This window comes from Apium graveolens, chromosome 2 (assembly GCF_009905375.1).
Source record: "Apium graveolens cultivar Ventura chromosome 2, ASM990537v1, whole genome shotgun sequence".
Taxonomy (NCBI): Eukaryota; Viridiplantae; Streptophyta; class Magnoliopsida; order Apiales; family Apiaceae; genus Apium; species Apium graveolens.
In genome coordinates this window covers 261,728,896-261,737,083 of record NC_133648.1, presented here as the reverse complement: position 1 = coordinate 261,737,083, position 8,188 = coordinate 261,728,896, and the positions used below count along the sequence as shown (strand labels likewise).

At 38.9% G+C, this 8,188-nt stretch overlaps 1 non-coding gene across 1 annotated transcript; it reads right to left on the bottom strand.

The window, feature by feature from the left end:
• Positions 1–3,536: 3,536 nt before the first annotated feature.
• On the bottom strand, positions 3,537–3,643 carry LOC141709344 (small nucleolar RNA R71). Its single transcript, XR_012569927.1, has one exon. It is a non-coding gene; the product is annotated as a small nucleolar RNA R71 (small nucleolar RNA).
• Positions 3,644–8,188: the final 4,545 nt, after the last annotated feature.

Sequence of the window (8,188 nt, the reverse complement as noted above, 5' to 3'; positions counted from 1 at the left end):
GTTCATCGTTTTTGGATCGCCATTAAAGACCTCCATCTTTCCATTAACGTAAAGCTTCTTAAGGTAAACATACCGAACTACGAATTAAATATTATTTTTCGCATGGATCCTGCGGAGGGTTTCGGTTTTTTAAGATTTAAATTTATGTTTTTGTTGCGTTTATGTGCTAAAAACCCTTCAAATAATGCATTAAGAGTGGTGTGTTTGTTGACTGATGATCACATCTCATTGATCATAGGTATAGTGATACTAAAGTCAATAACACAGGCATATGTATATCTACATGGTGCTGGACATACCCAATGTGAGATTCTACATGTCTGTTGTGTCGTAAGTAATTCTCACAGTGATAAGGATATAATGGTCCTTAGACCTGAAGTCATTATATTTCTATACGAGAATTAATATACATTGATTCCATTAAAAGTCATCCTTGACCGGATAATGATAAAAGTGGACATTGGGTATATTATGAATCGTATGAGAAATATGAATGATCTAGATAGGATTTAACCCTCCTATTTTAGGAGTGATATTGTTGGCCTCTTGTGTGAGCTAGATTATGAAATGTGTGGCCACACTCAAATGTTGATTTGATATGATAGTCTACTCATTGATCAAGGAAACTTGGATTAAACTATGATGAGGATAACACATTACATGCTTCAAGTTTAATATATAATATTTGGTTAAAGAGATTATATCACATTGTACATTATTCACGAAAGGTTTAATCGATCACCGATTTAATTATTATTATATGGGTAGCAATGATGTGTTACTAGATGCCACTCATTATTTATAATTTAAATATGAGATATTTAAATTATTTCTAACATAATAATAACCAATAGGGTTGCACAAAGAAAGCATGGAGGAATATTTAATTCAAATTCCGATTTGAATAAAAAAGGAAATTTGAATTATTTAATATTAATTAAGTTGGACTTAATTAATGGGATAAATGAATTTCGAATTTGTATATTATTAAATCCGAAATTCAGTTGTTATTTAGTAATTGAGTTAAACTTAATTATTAAATAAATAGAATTTCAGATTTTAATAAACTCTAACTTGGATTAGGGTTAGGACTGTTTTTGGCCTCTCTATATAAACATCATTAAGGCTAAAATTAGGGTTACGTTTTTATTTGATAAAAACATAAAACCCTAGCAGCTAAAGGTGAGAGGGTGAGAGAGTGAGAGAGGGGAAAACAGGTCCGTTCTTGGTGCTAGTACACGCCTACTCCGTACCAGCTTTCGTGGGGATACCTCTACGGCGTAGATCGTTAAGGCGGGATACGTAGTGTTCGGTTAAAGCTAGGATCTCCATTTGACAACCATAATCTTAAACCTTCTCAAGGTAAAAAATCTGATTTACGAATTAAATATATGTTTTCGCATAGATCCTGCGGTGGGTTTCGAAAACTCTAATTTTTCACTTTTTAATTAATGTTTCCGTTGCGTTTTGATAAGTGGCATTTTATAGCTCTTAGAGCGTCTCATAACGGCTTGAATTAGTGTCTTGAACTCGAGTATTTTGTGTATTTAATGCGTTTTCGAGTGTTTTTGCATTTCAGGGTATAACTTGCTTAGACAGGAGAATTTCATAAAAATAAGCCTAGGGAAGTGCTAGGGATCAGTCTCGGGGAGTTGTGTGAAGAAATCAGCAAAATCAGAAGCAAAAATATGAATTTGTCAGAAGTGTTGCAGGCGCCCGCCTAGAAGGAGCAGGCGACCGCCTGGTAGCAGGCACCCACGTGGTGAATGCAGGCGGCTGTCTGGGTGCGGAAAATTAAATTTTGGATTTTATAATTCGAGTATGAATGGGCTTCTGTTGGCGCTGTTTCTTGTGGACTCTTATATAAACCTATTGGGGAGACATTTTCTAAACAAGCAACAACGAGAGGAGATCAAGAAGATCGTTTTAGCATGCAACAACTAAGAAGAGGAAGCATACGTTTATCTTGTGATTCTTTTAATTCATTGTAACAGTGGATGCTAGTTATCTTTACTCTTTGAACCTTAATACTTTTGTGACGTACTTCATTATTTATTAAGTATTTTTATTAGTTTATATCGTTATGTTATTATCATGCTTTCATATGAACCCATGGTGATAATGAGTTCTATTATGGGCTAATTGTGATCATGGGATCTTAGCGGATTTACAATAGATTTCTTTAGTTAATTGTTTAATACCTTGGTATGTGGTGATTGTATGATATCTAGCATAGGTTGTGCTTTTTCGTCTTATGTGCGTCACGGACATATAAGATAGCCTGTTAATCTCTTGTGAAGCGACAGTGAATCTTGAGATTTAGAACTTGCCATGCTAGCATAGGTTCATGTATTGTATGCATGATTAGTGGGTAACTCTAACCGTTTTACTTGCCCTGTGTAATCATAATGAATAGTTTTCGCTTAAATCATTATGTTGTCAAATTCTGTAGACATATAGGGTCTCAACATAATTGATGCCTATTCAACTTCTATCTTAATTGTGGATGTTTGGTAGAATAGTATTCGCACAATGAAAGTTGGCGTTTATCAGTTTCGTGTTGTTCGATTAATATCATCACCATTACATGCTAAGGTTAATAACAATAACTATTGAATGAAGTAGTAATGAAGTTAGGATCTCGTGTGTGTTTAATATTGTTAATTCAAGTGTTTAATTCTCGTAGTTAATATTAGTTAATCAACCTTAATTGTTATTGTCTTGACATTGAAGAATAACTATACATTGGTGAGTAAGTGTTAATTAAATATAATTAATCAGAGTCTCTCTGGGAACGAACTTGAAATCATTCTATATTACTTGTGAACGCGTATACTTGTGTGATTTATTAGCGCATGCTTTGTGCCTAACAAGTTTTTGGCGCCACTGCCGGGGACTTGGTGTTAATTTGTTTAGTTTATGTACTTGGCATCATTGGTCTTTAGGATTCAGTGATTAACATTTGTTACTTACTGCTTTCGGTTTTGTTTCAGGTACTCTAGCGAGCGTTTATGCAAACACGTTCTCGCACTCGCAAGAGGACTCTGGATAAAGCTAAGGAGATAGATACAACTCTTGATTTTCTGGAGAAGATAGTTTTTGAAGATTCGGATAAAGAGAGTGAAAAGAAAGAACTTGAAACAATGGGTGATCGTATAGTTCAAGTTGATCCAGCTGTTATGGATTTTTCTCGGCCTAAAATCGATGACATTCAGTCAGGCATCATTCATCCGGCTATTGAGGCCAATAATTTTGAAATCAATCCGGGCACTATTCAGATGGTGCAGAATTCTGTTTCTTTCGGAGGTGCTGCTACTGAAGATCCCAACATGCATAACAGGAATTTTGTCGAGATCTGTAGTATTTTCAAATATAATGGTGTTACTGATGAGGCTATCAAGCTGAGGCTTTTCCCATTCTCTCTGAAGGACAAAGCTAAGGACTGGTTACATTCTTTATCGGCCGGGTCCATCAATACTTGGCAAGATCTTGCACAAAAGTTTCTGGTGAAGTTCTATCCAATGTCCAAAACTGTAGCTATGAGGAGTACTCTTACTCAGTTTGCGCAGCAACCAGGAGAAACTATATGCGAAGCTTGGGAGCGCTATAAGGAGATGTTGAGAAAGTGTCCACATCATGGAATGCTTGACTGGATGGTGATCACTGGTTTCTACAATGGTTTGGGGGTCCAATCTCGACCCATGCTCGATACAGCTTCTGGAGGCGCTTTGGGGGCCAAGAGCTATACTAAGGCCTATAATCTCATTGAAACTATGGCTGCAAATGAGTATCAAAACCCAAATCAAAGGATGATGCCTGGGAAGGTAGCAGGTATTTTGGAAGTCGATGCAGCTGCAGCTATTGCAGCGCAGCTCAAGGCGCTTTCGATGAAGGTCGATTCTTTAGCCAGCTATGGAGTCAATCAAATAGCTATGGTCTGTGTGCTTTGTGCAGGCTCTCATGCTACGGATCAGTGTTCTTTTGTTAATGAATCTATTTAGTATGTGAACAATTTTCAGCGACCGCAGCAGCCTGTGCCTGCTACTTATCATCCTAATAACAGAAATCATCCCAATTTCAGCTAAAGCAATAATCAGAATGTTGTTCAGCAACCATATCAGCAAGCTACAAGTAAACAGTTCATTCCACCTGGATTCCAGCAACCTCAAGAATATGCTCAAAGGCAATCATATCCTCAACAAGGAGGTGCTGCTCCACCTTCTAGTGCTGATTTTGAGGAGCTAAAGCTGTTGTGCAAAAGTCAGGCTGTTTCTATCAAGAACTTGGAAAATTAAATTGGGGAAATAGCCAATGCCTTGCTCAATCATCAACCTGGCACACTTCCCAGCGATACTAAAGTGCCAGGTAGGAAGGAGGCTAAGGAGCAAGTCAAGGCTGTCACCTTAAGGTCTGGAAAAGTTGCTGATGCCGAAGGAACAAAAGATGTAGAAGTTGAAGTTGAAGATGAAGAAGAAAAGCAAAAGGAGAAAGAGGGGGAACCAAGGAAGACTACTGTTGAACACACTATGCCTGAGGGTAATACAGGGGAGAAACAGCTCTATCTTCCACCACCTTTTCCTAAGCGATTGCAAAAACAAAAGCTGGACAAGCAATTTGGTAAGTTTCTGGAGGTGTTCAAGAAACTTCACATCAACATACCTTTGGTTGAAGCTCTTGAGCAAATTCCTAGTTATGCGAATTCATGAAAGGTATTCTTTCAAGGAAGGTGAAACTGGATGATCTTGATACCGTTGCTCTAATGGAAGAGTGCAGTGTCGTACTGCAGCAAAAGTTACCTCAAAAGCTTAAGGATCCGGGTAGCTTCAACATTCCTTGCACCATTGGCAAGTTGTCATTCGACAAGTGCCTTTACGATTTGGGAGCAAGCATCAATCTGATGTCGTTATCTATCTTCAAAAAGCTGAATTTGCCTGATCCAAAGCCCACCTATATGTCTCTATAATTGGCTGATCGTTCGATCACTTACCCATGAGGCATCGTGGAGGACGTGCTAGTAAAGGTGGACAAGCTCATTTTTCCTGCAGATTTTGTCATTCTGGATTTCGAGGAAGATAAGAAGATTCACATAATCTTGGGAAGACCTTTCTTGGCTATAGGTCGTACCTTGATAGATGTGCAAAAAGGGGAACTTACTATGAGGGTGCAAGATCAAGATATGACCTTTAATGTGTTCAATACAATGAAATTCCCTACGGAAGATGAGGAGTACTTCAAGGTGGATTTAGTTGATTCTGTAGTTACTTCAGAACTTGATCATGTGCTAAGGTTTGATGCCTTAGAAAAAGCCTTATTGGGGGAATTTGACAGTGAAGATGATGAGGGCAATGAGCAGTTACAATATCTGAATGCTTCTCCTTAGAAGCGAAAGCTAGACATGCCATTTAAATCTCTCAGAAATACTGATCTCAAGAATGCTGAGGGAAAGCTCAAACCATCTATCGAGGAAGCACCTACTTTGGAGCTTAAGCCATTTCCTGAACACTTGAGGTATGTTTTTTAGGTGAAGCATCTACTTTGCCTGTTATTATTTCAGATGACATTTCAGGTAGTGATGAGGACAAGCTCTTGAGGATTCTGAGAGAATTCAAATCGGCCATCGGATGGACAATAGTAGATATAAAAGGGATCAACCCTTTGTACTGTATGCATAAAATTTTGCTAGAAGAAGGTAGCAAGCCGAATGTTAAGCAACATCAAAGGCTTAATCCTATCATGAAAGAAGTGGTAAAGAAAGAAATTCTAAAGTGGCTGGATGCAGGAATTATATATCCTATTTCTGACAATTCTTGGGTCAGCCCCGTGCAATGTGTACCTAAGAAATGAGGTATTACTGTGGTAGCAAATGAGAAGAACGAGCTCATCCCCACTCGAACAGTCACAGGATGGAGGGTATGCATGGACTACAGAAAGTTGAATAAAGCCACGAGGAAGTATCACTTCCCTCTTCCATTCATTGATCAGATTCTTGACAGGTTGGCTGGTCATGAATATTATTTTCTTCTGGATGGCTATTCGGGCTACAATCAGATATGCATTGCACCAGAAGATCAAGAGAAGACTACTTTCAATTGTCCATTCGACACGTTTATTTTTCGCAGAGTTTCTTTTGGCTTATATGGTGCACCTGCCACTTTTCAGAGATGCAGCCATATTCTCCGACATGATTGGAAATAATGTCGAAGTGTTCATGGACGACTTCTCCATCTTTGGCCATTCGTTTGATGAATGTTTGAATAATCTCCGTTCGGTGCTCAAAAGGTGCATAGAAACTAATCTGGTGCTCAATCGGGAAAAATGTCATTTCATGGTACAACAAGGCATCATTTTTGGGCACAAGGTCTCTAGTAAGGGTCTTGAGGTGGATAAAGCCAAGGTGGGAGTCATTGAAAATCTTTCGCCACCTATTTTTATGAAAGGAATCCGTAGCTTTCTTGGTCATGCGGGTTTTTATCGGCGTTTCATCAAGGACTTCTCTAAGATATCTAAGCCGTTGTGCAACTTGCTCGAGAAAGATGTGCCTTTCAAATTTGATGATGAATGCTTGGCAATATTCGAGACTCTCAAGAAGAGTTTAATCACTGCACCAGTCATTACAACACCCGAATGGAGAGAACCTTTTGAGATGATGTGCGATGCAAGTGATTATGCAGTGGGAGTAGTTCTTGGGCAGTGAAAGTCTAATATCTTTCATGTGGTCTACTATGCTAGTAAGACACTAAATGGAGCTCAACTGAACTACACCACTACTGAGAAGGAGCTCTTGGCTATAGTTTTTGGTTTCGAAAATTTTCGATCTTATCTACTTGGGATAAAGGTGACAGTGTTCACTGATCACGCGACCATCCACTATCTGGTCTCAAAGAAGGATTCGAAGCCTAGGCATATTCGTTGGGTGCTCTTGTTACAGGAATGTGAGTTAGAGATCAAGGATCGAAAAGGTACTGAAAATCAAGTAGCTGACCATCTCTCTAGATTGGAGAATCCCAATTCTACTTCACATGATAAGACATTGATCAACGAATCTTTTCCGGATGAGAAATTGTTCGCAATTCAAGAGGAAGAGCCATGGTTCGCAGACATTGTGAACTATCGTGTTAGCAATATAATGCCTCCTAATATGAATGCGCTCAAAAGAAGAAGTTTCTGCATGAGGTGAAGTGGTATATGTGGGATGAACCATATTTGTTTAGATAAGGAGCTGACCAGATCATCAGGAGATGTATCCCAATCTGTGAGACGGAGGGGATATTACGAGACTGTCATTCCACAGGTTATGGTGGACATTATGGTGGTGGAAAGACAGCAGCTCGTATTCTTCAAGCAAGTTTTTTCTGGCCTACGTTGTTTAAGGATGCACATCAGTTCATTTTAAGGTGTGATCGTTGCCAAAGAGTTGGAAATCTTACCGGAAAGGATGAGATGCCTTTAAATGTGATGCTTGAAGTTGAGGTCTTCGATGTTTGGGGAATTGATTTTATGCGACCATTTATCTCGTCCTGCAATAATCAGTATATCTTGCTGGCAGTCGATTATGTCTCGAAATGGGTAAAAGTCAAGGTTCTACCGACTAATGATGCAAAGGTAGTGTTGAGTTTTCTTCATAAGACAATATTCACAAGGTTTGGAACGCCACGAGTTATCATAACTAATGAAGGGTCCCATTTTTGCAATCGTAAGTTCACTTCTATGATGCAACGCTACAATGTGAATCATCACATTGCTACCGCCTATCATCCGCAAACTAATGGTCAAGCTGAAGTGTCTAATAGAAAGATCAAGCGCATTCTAGAGAAAGTCGTTTGTTTGTCAAGGAAAGATTGGTCTTTGAAGCTCGATGAAGCTGTTTGGGCTTATAGAACAGCATACAAGACTCCACTTGGGATATCCCTGTTTCAGCTTGTCTATGGTAATGGATGTCATTTACCAGCGGAGCTTGAGCAAAAGGCTTATTGGGCATTGAAAAAGTTAAACCTTGATCTAGATGCAACTGGGAAGAAGCGAATGCTTCAGTTAAATGAATTTCGACTTCAAGTATACGAAAACAACAAAATGTACAAGGAAAAGGTAAAAAAGTGGCATGACAGGAAGCTATCGCCTACGCCATTTGTGTCGGGGCAACAAGTTCTTCTATTCAACTCTCGTCTCCGACTTTTTCCTGGGAAGTTGA